Source organism: Eleutherodactylus coqui, chromosome 5 (assembly GCF_035609145.1).
Source record: "Eleutherodactylus coqui strain aEleCoq1 chromosome 5, aEleCoq1.hap1, whole genome shotgun sequence".
Taxonomy (NCBI): domain Eukaryota; kingdom Metazoa; phylum Chordata; class Amphibia; order Anura; family Eleutherodactylidae; genus Eleutherodactylus; species Eleutherodactylus coqui.
Window position 1 is genome coordinate 274,970,926 of NC_089841.1, and position 16,166 is coordinate 274,987,091.

A 16,166-nucleotide genomic window follows, 5' to 3' on the forward strand; every position below is an offset into this window, starting at 1 on the left:
GGGGCCGCTCGTGCCGGAGAGCTGGTCACCGCGTCGTCATCGTAGCTCCGCCCCGCCACGTGTGCCGATTGCAGCCAATCAGGAGGCTGGAATCGGCAATGGACCGCACAGAGCCCATGGTGCACCATGGGAGAAGACCCGCGGTGCACCATGGGAGAAAACCGCAGTGCATCCCTGGGAAAGGACCGGCGGCCATCTTAGGGAGAAGATTTTTATAACTCCATATTTCGTCGGATCGGTGAGTAGCAAGCGGTTTAAAAACCACTTTAAATTGCTATTTTATGCCGGGGGGGTGACAGGGGGAATGGGGTAAGGTAAAATGTTGATGTTTGCCGCGAGACAACCCCTTTAAGTAGCTGAGTAGATACTTAATAGTTTGTGCAAAATGATCCTGCAAAGCTGTCACTGTGGTTTGAGCGATCATCGGGCCGTGTAAATGGGCCTTTAGAAGATGAAAGGTGATACGGCATTCTAAATGGCATAATGTGTGAAGATAGGTCTGGGCCAGACATCAGCAAGTTCAACCAGCAGTGGGGAAAGCTTAAATACAACTTTCTGATACAACCACTAAACTAATCTGTACCGATATACTAACAAGCTGCGGTGGAGAAAAACAACTCCGCATAAGACGACACACTTCTAGAAATATCTATATTGGCATCCACTGTATAAACGTGAGACATTCACAGGAGAAGGGGGGCCGTCCTTATAGAGATACTGCAGGGAACGCGTCTCTTCTAGAACAACTTGATTCTTGCTGTTAATGACATCATTATGGTGGTTTTAGGCAACTTTTTTTTTGCCTGCTTTACCTTCGTCAATACGCAGTGTGGGCTGCTACGGGTCCGGTGTGGGCTGCTACGGGTCCGGTGTGGGCTGCTACGGGTCCGGTGTGGGCTGCTACGGGTCCGGTGTGGGCTGATACAGGTCCGGTGTGGGCTGATACGGGTCCGGTGTGGGCTGATACGGGTCCGGTGTGGGCTGATACAGGTCCGGTGTGGGCTGATACGTGTCCGGTGTGGGCTGATACGGGTCCGGTGTGGGCTGATACGGGTCCGGTGTGGGCTGATACGGGTCCGGTGTGGGCTGATACGGGTCCGGTGTGGGCTGATACGGGTCCGGTGTGGGCTGATACGGGTCCGGTGTGGGCTGATACGGGTCCGGTGTGGGCTGTTATGGGTCCGGTGTGGGCTGATACGGGTCCGGTGTGGGCTGATACGGGTCCGGTGTGGGCTGATACGGGTCCAGTGTGGGCTGATACGGGTCTGGTGTGGGCTGATACAGGTCTGGAGTGCATTATTAGATACAAGATCCTTTCTATGCAACATGTTTGCTAGATGAGAGTACACAGACTTAAGAAATTCTGTGCATCTTTAATATCTTACATGCCTGCTCAAATAGGAGGTAATCATTTTGCAGTGTGTCAAAGTTTTTTTTTGAGCCGCTTCATTCGTGTGCAGGCGACATCAGTGCTTATGAGCCTCGCCATTGCTGCCGTTCTCCTACAATAGGGATTGCCTTCTGGAACACTTTAACATACTTTTCTGACTTGTACTATGACATTATCTACATTTCCCTTTCTGTAAGCCAAGTGAGGGCCTGTTTTTCAGGAGGATGCAAACTGCTCCCACATTGGGGCGGCTCCACTTGGTACAGAATGAAATGTCGAAGTTTACAAAGCAAACATTCAATAAAGTCGATGCTCTTCATAGTCTCCTACCTGAACGGGGGCTACCTGTACAAGGAGTACTTGTATCGTCCTTCCGGCAGCTTTCACAATGTGGCTGATGTTTTGTGAAACCCCTTGGATGATCCGTTTGACAGTTACATCTATGCCATTTATACAAACCTTTGTGGGGGAGAGATGCTGCTTCAGATGGGTCTCCACTACGAAAGTCTTCTCACATGTCCTTCACACATGTTATGTCTGGTGATCAAATGATGCAAAACAGGCCCCCGTCTAAGGGTCCATATCCACCCAACATGCAGTGATAGCAATATCTTAGCTATTCATGACTGTCATTGGCTGAGCGCTCAGCCAATAGCTAAGCAGTAGCTGCTATTGGCTGAGCCCTCAGCCAATCCGCACAGCCCTTTCAGGAGGCGGGGATTTTTAAATCCCTGTCTGCTGAAAGAGCTCAGTAGCAGTGCCAGGGAGCCAGCCGGAAGACGCGGCTGACAGCAGGAGAGGTGAGTAACTTTTTTATTATCTTTTTAACCACTTTTTTATGATCATCGGGGAAGGGCTTATATTTCAAGCCCTTCTCCGATAATCATTCTGCAGGGCTTGTCAGAAACCACTGCTTTCAATGGGATCGGCAGCAGAGGGACATGGCATGCCAGCAGGCGAGGCAGGTTCATCATCTTCATCCGAAAACTCTGCTATATCTTTGGAAGGGGAAGAAGCAACATCACTATTAGAGATGAGCGAACGTACTCGTCCGAGCTTGATGCTCGTTCGAGTATTAGCGTGTTCGGGATGCTCGTTACTCGAAACGAATACCACGCGGTGTTCTGGTTACTTTCAGTTTCCTCTCTGAGACGTTAGCGCGCTTTTCTGGCCAATTGAAAGACAGGGAAGGCATTACAACTTCCCCCTGTGACGTTCAAGCCCTATACCACCCCCCTGCAGTGAGTGGCTGGCGAGATCAGATGTCACCCGAGTATAAAAGTCGGCCCCTCCCGCGGCTCGCCACAGATGTCTTGTGAGTTAGCTGAGGGAAAGTACTATCGTGCTGGTGCTGCTGTAGGGAGAGCGTTAGGAGTCAGTGTAGGCTTCAAGAACCCCAACGGTCCTTCTCAGGGCCACATCTACGTGTGTGCAGGCTGCTGCTAGCAGTGGTTTTTTTTTTTTTTTTCTCAAAATCGGCAGTGCAGAGCATTGCACCCGGCATTAGGGACAGAAGTGGTGTATAGGCAGGGAGAGCGTTAGGAGTGAGTGTAGCCTTCAAGAACCTCAACGGTCCTTTCTAGGGCCAAATTTAAGCGTGTGCAGTACTGTGCTGGCTGCTGTTAGCAGTGTTGCATATTTTTTTTTTTCTAAAAATCGTCTGTGCAGAGCATTGCACCCTCCATTGATATTACAGGGACAGAATTGTGTAGGCAGGGCCACAACACAGTTATTGTTCATTGAATATACACAGTGGGGTCTTCCCTTTGCTAAAAAGGACAAAAAATTCTATTTGGCCTGCCTGTGTCAGTCCTAAGGTCTCCGTGTACGTGTGTGCTGCGTGGAGAACGTACAAAAATCAAACGCAACCAGCTACGGTTTACTGCAGGCTTGCGCCATTGTCTTTCCTGACTGGCAAATACCTGCTCTGCCAGAGTTAATAACTCTGCTACAATAAAGTTGTGTGACACTTTTTCAGGGCCACACCACAGTTATTAAACGTATTGTTCATTGAATATCCGCAGTGGGGCCCTCCCTTTTGCAAAAAAGCGAATTCAATTAATTATATTTGGCCTGCCTGTGTCAGTCCTAAGGGCTCTGGGTACGTGTGTGCTGCGTGGAGAACGTAAAAAAATCAGACGCAACCAGCTACGGTTCAGTGCAGCCTTGCGCCAATTTCTTTCCTGCCTGGGAAATCAAATCACTGGTAATACAGCATGCTGAGGGGTAGGGGTAGGCCTAGAGGATGTGGACGCGGCCAAGGACGCGGAGGGCCAAGTCAGGGTGTGGGGACAGGCCGAGCCAGTGCGGTGGCCAGGGGTAGAGGCAGGGCCAGACCGAATAATCCACCAACTGTTTCCCAAAGCGCCCCCTCGCGCCATTCCACCCTGCACAGGTCAAGGTGCTCTACGGTGTGGCAGTTTTTCACAGAGACGCCTGACGACCGACGAACAGTGGTGTGCAACCTTTGTCGCGCCAAGATCAGCTGGGGAGGCACCACCAACAGCATGCGCAGGCATATGATGGCCAAGCACCCCACAAGGTGGGACGAAGGCCGTTCACCGCCTCCGGTTTGCACCACTGCCTCTCCCCCTGTGCCCCAACCTGCCACTGAGATCCAACCCCCCTCTGAGGACACAGGCACTACCGTCTCCTGGCCTGCACCCACACCCTCACCTCCGCTGTCCTCGGCCCCATCCAGCAATGGCTCTCAGCGCAGCGTCCAGACGTCGCTAGTGCCACAGTTTGAGCGCAAGCGCAAGTACGCCGCCACGCACCCGCACGCTCAAGCGTTAAACGTGCACATTGCAAAATTGATCAGCCTGGAGATGCTGCCGTATAGGCTTGTGGAAACGGAGGCTTTCAAAAGCATGATGGCGGCGGCTGCCCCGCGCTACTCGGTTCCCAGTCGCCACTACTTTTCCCGATGTGCCGTCCCAGCCCTGCACGACCACGTCTCCCGCAACATTGTACACGCCCTTACCAACGCGGTTACTGCCAAGGTCCACTTAACAACAGACACGTGGACAAGCACAGGCGGGCAGGGCCACTATATCTCCCTGACGGCACATTGGATGAATTTAGTGGAGGCTGGGACAGAGTCAGAGCCTGGGACCGCTCACATCCTACCCACCCCCAGAATTGCGGGCCACAGCTCGGTGGTGGTATCTGCGGCGGTGTATGCTTCCTCCACTAAAGCACCCTCCTCCTCCTCCTCCTCCGCAACCTCTGTCTCGCAATCAAGATGTGTCAGCAGCAGCAGCATGTCGCCAGCAGTCGGTGTCGCGCGGCGTGGCACCACAGCGGTGGGCAAGCGCCAGCAGGCCGTGCTGAAACTACTCAGCTTAGGAGAGAAGAGGCACACGACCCACGAACTGCTGCAGGGTCTGACAGAGCAGACCGACCGCTGGCTTGCGCCGCTGAGCCTCCAACCGGGCATGGTCGTGTGTGACAACGGCCGTAAGCTGGTGGCGGCTCTGCAGCTCGGCAGCCTCACGCACGTGCCATGCCTGGCCCACGTCTTTAATTTGGTGGTTCAGCGCTTTCTGAAAAGCTACCCCCACTTGTCATACCTGCTCGGAAAGGTGCGCCGGCTCTGCGCACATTTCCGCAAATCCCAGAAGAGTGGGCCTGGTTGGCAGACATCTGCCAGGTCCTTGGAACATTTGAGGAGTCTACCCAGGTGGTGAGCGGCGATGCTGCAATCATTAGCGTCACCATTCCTCTGCTATGCCTCTTGAGAAGTTCCCTGCAAAGCATAAAGGCAGACGCTTTGCGCTCGGAAACAGAGCCGGGGGAAGACAGTATGTCGCTGGATAGTCAGAGCACCCTCCTGTCTATATCTCAGCGCGTTGGGGAGGAGGAGGAGGAGCATGAGGAGGATGAGGAGGAGGGGGAAGAGACAGCTTGGCGCACTGCTGAGGGTACAGATGCTGCTGGGCTGTCATCCTTTCAGCGTGTATGGCCTGAGGAGGAGGAAGAGGAGGAGGAGGAGGATCCTGAAAGTGATCTTCCTAGTGAGGACAGCCATGTGTTGCGTACAGGTACTCTGGCACACATGGCTGACTTCATGTTAGGATGCCTTTCTCGTGACCCTCGCGTTACACGCATTCTGGCCACTACAGATTACTGGGTGTACACACTGCTCGATCCACGGTATAAGGAGAACTTTTCCACTCTGATTCCCGAAGAGGAAAGGGGTTCGAGAATGATGCTATACCACAGGGCGCTGGTGGACAAACTGATGGTAAAATTCCCATCCGACAGCGCTAGTGGCCGAAGGCGCAGTTCCGAGGGCCAGGTAGCAGGGGAGGCGCAGAGATCAGGCAGCATGTACAGCACAGGCAGGGGAACATTCTCCAAGGCCTTTGCCAGCTTTATGGCTCCCCAGCAAGACTGTGTCACCGCTCCCCAGTCAAGGCTGAGTTGGCGGGAGCACTGTAAAAGGATGGTGAGGGAGTACGTAGCCGATCGCACGACCGTCCTCCGTGACGCCTCTGCCCCCTACAACTACTGGGTGTCGAAGCTGGACACGTGGCCTGAACTCGCGCTGTATGCCCTGGAGGTGCTTGCTTGTCCTGCGGCTAGCGTCTTGTCAGAGAGGGTGTTTAGTGCAACTGGGGGAATCATCACGGATAAGCGTACCCGCCTGTCAACCGACAGTGCCGACAGGCTTACACTCATCAAGATGAACAAAGCCTGGATTTCCCCAGACTTCTCTTCTTCACCAGCGGACAGCAGCGATACGTAAGCAATACGGAGGCTGCACCCGCGGATGGAAGCATCGTTCTCTCTCACCATCCAAAACGGGGACATTTCTGCTTCATCAATCTGTGTCTAATATTCCTCCTCCTCCTCCTCCTCCTGAAACCTCACGTAATCACGCTGAACAGGCAATTTTTCTTAGGCCCACAAGGCTCACTCATATAATTTTTCTAAACAATTTTTATACGTTTCAATGCTCTTAAAAGCGTTGGAACTTTAACTTGAACCAATTTTTCGTTACACTGGGCTGCCTCCAGGCCTAGTTACCACTTAAGCCACATTAACCAAAGCGATTAATGGGTTTCACCTGCCCTCTTGGCTGGGCATGGGCAATTTTTTGGATGTACATTAGTACTGTTGGTACACCAATTTTTGTGGGCCCTCGCCTACAGTGTAATCAAATTAATTTTTAGCCCACCTGCATTCCAGCTGACGTTACCTCAGCTGTGTTGGGCAATGCAATGGGATATATTTATGTACCGCCGGTGGGTTCCAGGGAGCCACCCATGCTGTGGGTCCACAGAGAATTATAAATGCATCTGAAACCACATCTAAAGAACCCCAGTCAGACTGGGGCATGCAGTGTGGGCCAAAGCCCACCTGCATTAAGCACGACATTACTACCTCAGCTGTGTTGGGCAATGCAATGGGATATTTCTATGTACCGCCGGTGGCTTCCTGGCACCCACCCATGCTGTGGGTCCACAGGGAATTATGAATGCATCTGTTTCCACTTGTAAAGAACCCCAGTCTGACTGGGGCATGCAGTGTGGGCCAAAGCCCACCTGCATTAAGCACGACATTACTACCTCAGCTGTGTTGGGCAATGCAATGGGATATTTCTATGTACCGCCGGTGGCTTCCTGGCACCCACCCATGCTGTGGGTCCACAGGGAATTATGAATGCATCTGTTTCCACTTGTAAAGAACCCCAGTCTGACGGGGGCATGCAGTGTGGGCCGAAGCCCACCTGCATTAAACATGACATTACTACCTCAGCTGTGATGGGCACTGCAATGGGATATTTTTATGTTCCGCCGGTGGGTTCCAGGGAGCCACCCATGCTGTGGGTCGACAGGGACTTCACAATAGGGAGTTGTACCTGCCTGTGTCTATGAATTAAAAACCGCGGTCTGACTGGGGCATGCAGACACCTTGACAGAATGAATAGTGTGTGGCACATAGGTTCCCCATTGCTATGCCCACGTGTGCAGCTCCTGATGGCGGTGGCACAGGATTATATTTCTCATTGCTTCTGTACAGCATTGTGGGCTATCGCCCCGCCCCTTTTAAAGAGGGTCGCTGCCTAGCCGTGCCAACCCTCTGCAGTGTGTGCCTGCGGTTCCTCCTCATGGCAGACGCACTTCTAAATAGACATGAGTGTGGCGTGGCATGAGGGCAGCTGAAGGCTGCGCAGGGACACTTTGGTGTGCGCTGTGGGGGGGTGGGGGGGCGGTTGGTCAGCATGTAACCCAGGAGAAGTGTCAGTGGAGTGTCATGCAGGCGGTGATTGTGCTTTGTTGGAGGTAGTGTGGTGCTTAACAAAGGTATGCATTGCTAATGAGGGCTTTTCAGAAGTAAAAGTTTTTGGGAGGGGGGGGGCCCACTATTGCCGCCACTGTGGCTTAATAGTGGGACCTGGGAACTTGAGATGCAGCCCAACATGTAGCCCCTCGCCTGCCCTGTCCATTGCTGTGTCGTTCCCATCACTTTCTTGAATTGCCCAGATTTTCACACAAGGAAACCTTAGCGAGCATCGGCGAAATACAAAAATGCTCGGGTCGCCCATTGACTTCAATGGGGTTCGTTACTCGAAACGAACCCTCGAGCATCGCGGTAATTTCGTTCCGAGTAACGAGCACCCGAGCATTTTGGTGTTCGCTCATCTCTAATCACTATCCAAAAACCCAACCCCAACATCTGCTTGTGCGGACGTCTCTGTGCTTCTCTTATCACTGTAGCTGCTAGACTCGGGATCACAGCTTGAGTCCTTAGTTTCTGGGAAGATGTCTCCTGCCTTCTCCATGCGGCCGCTGCTGCTACTTTTACATTCCATGTCAGAACTATCTTGGGTAACCTGGTACGGTACATTTTCTGGCCAAGACGTTAGCCGATCATTTTCTTCAGATTTTACTTCTTTCAACTTGAACTTCTCGTCTGCAGATTTTTCATCTTCACCGACCATACCTTCAGAATTGTTTCTCTCAGAGAGCTGCAACAAAACGGTCTCCAATTTCGGCTCTGCGTTACATTTTGCTTCATTGTACAGCTTGTCGGGCGCTGTATGCTGACTCAAGACATGATTATACACCTTGGAGAACATTTTGGTCTCATGTCCATTTGCTTGCACGGATCTTCTTTTCTTCTGCCCGGTGGATGTGCTTGGCATGCCGGTAGTGTGCCGTGCACACTTCAATAAAAAATAAAAATCTGCTCTCCCGCGTATCCATGGCACAGCACAAAAACAGCTGTGGCTGCGCCGCGGGTATGGACAACTTCCATTGACTTCAATGGAAGCCGCGGGGGCCGTCTGTGCGGGAGATCCACAGGAAAATGGAGCATGCTGCAAGTTCTTCCCATGCGTGCAACCCGCACACCAGGTAGAAATCCCTTCCGCATGCTTTTAGCTGCCCTACGAATGCTAATGCATCCCTATGGGCAGCAAGACGGACTGATCTCCCCACGGAGGCCACGCGCGGATTGTATAAAGAAAGTCCGCATGTGGACATTGGGCCTGGGCTTGTGAAGAAACATCTGTGACAGTGGAACAATCTTATACTTTTCTGGTAAAAGACCAGTTTCCCCAAACCGCCGGTATCAATTTCTCCATAAAGCTCTGGACGTTTGGCCCCATGTGGATCTGTGTGCTCTTCTAGTCTGGGCCATGACACCTGTGGCGGTTGCAGTCCGGCTCACCGTGTTCATGAAGGACTTCCACTGTTCAAACGGCCCCTGCAATGACTGATCCACGAGTGATTATGGGCAATCTGTGCACGCTGCCAGCTGCCGCCCGTTGGATAACAGCAATCATATGACCTGGAGATCGCTCACCGTATCCCTTGGTCACGGCTCCAGGCTCTCGGCTACCTTTAGTGGCTAGGAGCAAGGAGATTTTAAATTTTGTGGACCATCCCCAGCTTCTGCGCTTGAGTCCGCTATTTTGCCACTGGGTGCATGCGCCAAAGTTGAAGAAAGGTCAGTGGATGAGGATCCCGCCGGGGGACATCGTCGGAGGCCTTAGGTAAGTAATTTCACCTACCCTCATGGATCGGATCCGTGACGGAGGGTAAAATTGGAACTTTTTTTTAACTTTTACGGGATCGCCATTATCCATAACAGTGATCACATGACTAGGGAACACGTACCACGGCACCCTATGAAATCTCCTGGCTCTTGGCTACGTTAGGCAGCTATGAGCAAAGACATTTTAAATTACCCGGACGATTTGCGGCTTTTGCGCATGTGTCCACCACTTTGGCGATAAACACGTGCGCAGAACCCGCGGAAAAATCCGGGGGCTTTAGGTACGTGGTTTCATCCTCCCTCACAGATATGATCTTTAACGGGAGATGAAAGATTCGATAACAGTGATCATGTGACCGTGAACCGCATACAGCGGTCCCCGATGACATCTCTCTGCTCTGGGCTGCACATGCTGGCCGGGAGCAGAGAGATTTTAAATCTCCAGGGGCGCGAGCCCTTCTGCACACACGATCGATGTTTTCATTGAGCGCGCATGCGCAGAAGGCGACATAAGGTCCTGGAGGGTCCATATCGCCGCGGGACATCATGGAGGACGGGGATGAGTATTTTCACCTCCCCTCATTGACCCAATCCATGAGGGGAGGTGAAACTTTAACTTTATTTTACTTTTTAGAACATTTCCACGATTGTCATTATCCATTGGATAGCGGCGATCACGGGCCCAGGGACTTGTCACTGCTGTCCCCGGTGACATCTCCTGCTTCCCGGCTACCTTCAGTTTCACATGGGACAGAATTAGTCCACACGGACATTCTGCATCAGTGTGTTATCCCTATGGGGACTTGAATTCCACACCTGATAAAATCTGCGTCTTTACTTCAAAACCGCCAGAATAAACTGCCACTACGCGGGAGGTCGGCGTGGAGGCTTCTGCTCCAACCTCTGTTATTGACAGACAGCTTGCGCTCGCACAGCTAATTGGCTGGGGTCCCGAGCGGCGGACCCTGGCCGATCAGCTGTTGATGACCTATCCTGATGATTGGTCATCAATAGTTTTTTTGCCCGGGAAACCCCTTTAACAGTCGTGATCAGAGTCATCTCCAATCACAGCTATTGTGGGCGGGTGTTGGCTGTCAAAGACACCCTATACCTGTTGTGTTTGGCTCCCCAGTCTGCTCCACAGACGGCATATGCTATACACATATCCTAACAGCCTGGGGCATATGCAGTTAGGTTGTAGGTAGGATATATTATATATGCCTGCAGCTTTTCTTTTGTAGTATTTTTTGACACACATTGGTGCCTTAGAAATTGTCTCCTCTACAGGATATCCTCAAGTCATGAGCTGTTGATGGTACTTGAGAACTGCAGTCCCTGCTCCTTGCTGCAGACACTCCACCCAGTCCGTCCCTTACTGATAATGTACTTACCTCATGGTTGGCGCCAACCTCTGTATATGATAGCATCAAGTGATCACAGGTGTTTAACATTTTGAGGTATTTGAGATTAACCCATAATTGGTTAGAATTACTAGTGAATACAACACAATAGGTAGATATTTAAAGGGTCCCTCTCATTCTCATGTCAGTCCTCCAATTACTGACCCGCTGATTGAGTCTGACTTTTTGAATAATTCTTTAAAACGTGATTCAGTAAAGATTTTCTTTCCGTGGTTCTTACCTGTGTGCTCACGTCAAGAGGTAGTTTTACTTTGGGTTTCCCTTACCATGGGGGATCGGGACGATGACTCAGGCCAAGCAGTGACCACTATGAGGACTGGGAGGTCAGTCTACGTTGCAGTCTGTACACGTGTTTCATGGTGGTTTTGTAAGCGTTTTTCGGTAGCAAACCCATAAGGCTATTGGGGCCCAGGTCTGGCCAAACTAAATCTGGTTTTGGCCTATGTCAGTCAGCCTGAAAACTACCCTGGGCTTACGCTTTGGGGGTATCTCTAGAAAGATGGGGCCTTAGTTATGTTTTACTGGTGAACAAACTATTTTTTAACGCAACCGTTCCAACAAGAGGCCTCACTCAGGCTAACAATATAACAAGAAAAATAGTTTGAGCATAATGGCCCCACCAGGGCTGCAAGTGTCTAGCTCAGTTCTAATGTTTTTAGTCCGCGAATGGTTCACGAGTAGAAGATTCCCATGATTCGGGATACAGGTACTCCCCAGCTGAGCTCTTCGCAAGCAAAGCCTTTGATGTTTTATATTCCCATGTACCGGGTTTACTCATGGAGGCAAGCCGGCTGATTGTTTCCGCCATCGGTATAGTGGAGGACTTACAATGATGCAGCAAGGAGGGTTGGGCCAGCTCCTAGCAACCGGCCAAGAGAAGGAATCTTGCCTCGCTCTATCTGAACCAGCTTATAAGGCTCTATGCTGGTGCTCCTGTATTAGTCAGCTCCCGAAACATCCAGCTACGTCCGTACTGCAGTGCACACCCTCGCTACTGTTAGGGATACTCCAGGGACCCCAAAAAATATGTTGCTGAGTTCCAAATTAATAGTGACACACAGAAGTTGTATTTCAAAGAATTCTACCATTTATCCTACAAGCAGAGCTTTATGGAGACAGAAAGGGAGTGGCTTCATGCCAAAGCTGATACAAGTTACTTCCCATGGATAGAAAGTGTCTGTTTTTTTAATGAAATGTCTGTTTCTCATGACTACAAACAATACATTTTCTCAGTAAACTTAAGACAAAACTATTAGATCATTTTCATGGGAATCGCTGCACTAGTGATGCTGGCCGCACACCTGGAACATTTATATCTCAATTTGTAAAAGAGAAATGGGCTAACGGGCACGAGATGCTGACCGGAGACACTGGCTCGTCTGCAAAGAGAATTGAACTGAATCTTATAAGATGGCTGACTGGAGACAAGAGGGACCGTTAAAACCAGGATCTTAACACTACTAATCCTGGAAACCGTAACGGACTTTTAGGCGCCATCAAACGGCCACACCCCTCCTCACTGCGCCACCGCCTCCTTAAAGGAACAACCTTCCAGTGCACATTAAGTAATACACATAAACAGTCACAGGAGTGAGGAGGCTCTTGTCTTCTGCTCTCCGGTGAGTAATAGAGAAGATCTTTGAGGCAGGCATATATGGTGCCTGGGAGGCTCTTACCTGATTTATTAGTCCTGGGAATAACTTGGGAAGCTTCCATTTTGGACTGTAAGTGATTTGCAAGTAGCCACTAGAGCTCACAGAAAACAGCCAAGGACCAGAGTTATACATTCTTAGAAATAGTATTTATTGCACAGAAAAATGCAACTTTTCATCATATATAAACATACAACACAATTTGGATATAAGTGTTTTAATTTCCTTGTCTTCATTCAATATATATGTATATACTGTATATTACAAACCCCCAAATTCTATGAAAGCTTAGAAAAAATGACAGTGACTTATTAGGAAGAAGATATCCCCTCCGCTGTTGGAGGGACCCTGTGAAAAGATACCCAAATAACATCAGGACTAAAGTGTCCGGCATTAATCAGGAGTCAATTAAGTGCATCAGTGACAATATAGAGGGGGTGCTTTATCATCACAAAGTAGTTCAGCCGGGCTCTCTATTGCTATGTCCTACATGTTGCTGGGTTCAAAAGCGTGAACAAAGCCCCTTGTAAAGCCCTATTTAACAGGATAGTGCAAACAGTATCGTGTGTGCTAAACATGTGCTATTGGCTGAATGGGTGTGTGACCTAAAGCCTCCATATACATTAGTGATTAGTTGACTCTCTAATGTGTATGGTGGCCACTCAACTATCTGTTGGCAGAAGAAGGATCTTGGTAATTCATTTCTTACCCGGCACCAGAGTGTCTGGCTGCGGCTTATCTCCCTAAACACACCAACACTCAGTCAAACTTCATGACCGAGGTTCAGCTGACAGTTGCTGAAGGTGTTTGGGTACCTTAAGGCCTCATTGAAACAGCCAGATTACAGCTGTGTATTTTATGGAGGTGTAATAAGGCATTGCTAGGGGTGCATGGGACTTTAGGGTTACTCTATATGCCTATAAGGAAACATATGAATTCTAGAGAAAGATCTCGGCATGCTTCACCGCATCTTGTATTGTGGAGGTATTCTCTTCTCCTTGTCTCTAGTGGAGACAGCGCTGACTTATGGCCCTAGTAGCACAGTGCCACGGGATGTTCTATGCATCGCCACACAGTTTGTGCCGCATTGCTCTGCCGTATGCATGAAGCCTTAAAGGGGTATTCCGGTTCAAGGAGAAAGTTATACGCTTCATTGGGTGATAACCTGTAATTGTGCAATATAATGTTATAACGTGTTTACAGAGCTGCAGACATACGGCTTTACTTGTGGTCTCCCCCCTGTTTAGTTCTCCATCAGTACCCAATGGTTACAGCTTGTCTGCTCCGTTGTTTCCGTGTACAGTGCCCAGTGCCCATGCCACAGTTTGTAGAGTCGACATTATGGGAGATGTCGTTTTTGCACTTCCCGATGGTCACTTTAAATAACAATGTGGAAATCTGATGTTGGCTGGAACACAGCGGTAGCGCATGTCAGGGGAGTCACATTCATTTTCACAGAGTGACACATCAACCATATGGTTACCTTCAAAGGGCCAATTGTAACTGTATAGTAATAGTGACCCCAATAATATCCCAGTGGTAATAGTGCCCCCTATAGTGGCTTCAGTAGTAATAGTGTCCCCAGTATTGATAGTGCCCACCATAGTGGCTTCAGTAGTAATAGTGTCCCCCATAATGTCCCCAGTATTGATAGTGCCCACCATAGTGGCTTCAGTAGTAATAGTGCCCCTCATAGTGGTCCCAGTATTAATAGTGCCCCTACAATGGCTTCAGTAGTAATAGTGTCCCCAGTATTAATAGTACCCCTTATAATGGCTCCAGTAGTAATAGTGTCCCCCATAATGTCCCCAGTATTGATAGTGCCCACCATAGTGGTCCCAGTATTAATAGTACCCCTTATAATGGCTCCAGTAGTAATAGTGTCCCCAGTATTAATAGTACCTCTTATAATGGCTCCAGTAGTAATAGTGTCCCCAGTATTAATAGTACCCCTTATAATGGCTCCAGTAGTAATAGTGTCCCCAGTAGTCATAAGTGACCCCCATAGTAGTCCCAATAGTATTAGTGACCCGCTATTGAGCTGTGGCCGGGCAGCATCCATACAGCCATTCCACTCACCCAGCTTGTAGCTCTGGTCTGGCAGCTGCTACTGAGTCTGTGACTAGTAACCTCTCCCATCAAGGTCTGTGCTGCGTACAGGTACGGGGGACAGGGAGAAGTCAGCGGTCACAGACTCTGCACTTCCTGCTGCAGGCTGGGTGACTGGGCCACCTGTTATGTTGCCGCACGGCCGATGGGCCACAGAATATGTGTTGTTGGGCTGGATTCTGTGTTTGACACGTGTGATTTAGATGGAATAATGATAATAAGAGGGAAATCTTGAAAATGTTGCCCAGTTTCCGGAATATCCCTTTAAGCATGCCCACAGGATGCCACTTTGTTGCAGACGTTTGTGAAACTGAATGGAGTCTGTAATATCCGTGCTCTACAGGAATCATTCAATTCATACGTGTGGAACAGAGCGAGCTGCATGTGAATGTCCCCTAATGAGAGGACAATGTGGGGGTCTGGCAGAGAACACGGGCCCAGCCCTTTACGGGGGCTCACACACTGGTGGTTGTCTCTTTCAAGATTTTGATGCAGTTTTTTGAGACAAAACCAGAAATGAGCGCCAAGGACTCCTCTCCCCCCGGCTGCATCCACTTCTGGATGGATGACTGCCATAAAACCCGTGTGAGACCCCCGAGGCCGGCGCCACAGGAGCTGATGTGCCCTCAATATGCAGAGAATAGAACTGATTGATTTCCGCACATTTCAGATGGATGAATCGTGGGAACGGCAGTCCCTTATATGATAATCCCACTGCTGGCCCCCGCAGCACAGAGCGGAGCGAGAGAATGGACGATGTAACATGTGACGAAAGGTGGAATGAGCCGGCGCGTTCAGCACCCATCTGGGTATATTAATACCTATTATTGTACTAAGAGGCTCCAATCCCAGTATAATAACCCAGTCCGGGTCTCTGAGTGCCTTTCAGGGCTTCACTCTGCTTATTCCTTATGTTGTCCCCATCCAGGCATATTGCTACATAATGTTACACTGTTTTTATTAGATGCTTTTTTACAAGAAGTGCAAATTTTATCGTGACTTTGGTTCCAACACAGTAAAATAGTCGGCAGTATTTTCGGAATTCCAAAATAGTCATCATTTGTCGGCAAGTAAACAGCGAAGGATTTACAAAGTGAAGATTATTACTGCTGGTTACGGAGGATGTTATATATTTCTTATAGGATGACCAACCGCGTTCCCCTGAGATGGATCTAGGATTTAGCACTGGGTATGCTCATTATGACAAAGAGTTACCAGAAGTGCTTTAGGTTGCTGTAAAGGATCATGCACATGCGGGTATCACTGCTCGGTACCGAGTCAGAATATGGCGCCATAGACTTGGAAAGGAATTGTTTCACATGCATTTTTAAGTTGCATTTTTTTTTGTTGAATTTTTTAAGAATCCTATAGAAAAAAAGTAGCATCAGATGCCACATGAGTGAGGTGCCCGCCCCTAGGGGCATTGCTTCCAGGATGGTGCCATACCGAGTCTATAGCTTCGGAGTAAGAAGATGCAGGGACTATGGGACATGCATGATGCCTGAAGAGTAGCATCATTATTTGGCCTGCCTACATCCTTCAGTAAAGCTGTGGGAACATCGGAAATGTTAGCCGGTCTTAATAAAC